The sequence below is a fragment of the Schizosaccharomyces cryophilus genome (genome assembly GCF_000004155.1).
Source record: "Schizosaccharomyces cryophilus OY26 unplaced genomic scaffold supercont4.11, whole genome shotgun sequence".
Classification (NCBI taxonomy): domain Eukaryota; kingdom Fungi; phylum Ascomycota; class Schizosaccharomycetes; order Schizosaccharomycetales; family Schizosaccharomycetaceae; genus Schizosaccharomyces; species Schizosaccharomyces cryophilus.
The window spans coordinates 5,920-6,421 of record NW_013185634.1 but is presented as its reverse complement, the minus strand read 5'-3'; positions in this window follow the sequence as shown (position 1 = coordinate 6,421).

The window sequence follows — 502 nt, the reverse complement described above, 5'->3', positions numbered from 1 at the left end:
AAAAAAACAACATAGTTAGTTTATTTATAAGAATACAATACTTTGAAAAAAAATTTCGTCAACATTTTTTGTTTCAAGCCTGTTTTGTTTACCTTGCCATTTTCCATTTTCAACAAAATTTATACAACCAACTTATTACCTTATCACTGCTAGTTTACTTTTATTACAAGTGATTCAACTTTGTTTCTACTCAGAGATCTAAAGTGATTTTTTTTTTTTATTTTTAGACGTGTAAACGAAAATAAATCCTAGTAAAATTTTCTATTTTACTATCAAGATAGTTCTATTCTATACCTAACATAACTGATTCTTATTCCTTCTAATCCTATTCTAAATATAATTGCTTGGTTTTTTATTGCTAACAAACAGTTTCATTCTTCATCATTCAATTCAACGACATTATAGAAACTATTATAATTCAACCAAGTTTATATTTTATATTTTATATTTCATATTTCATGTTTCATAGTTTTTCATAAACATCATAAACATCATCATCATC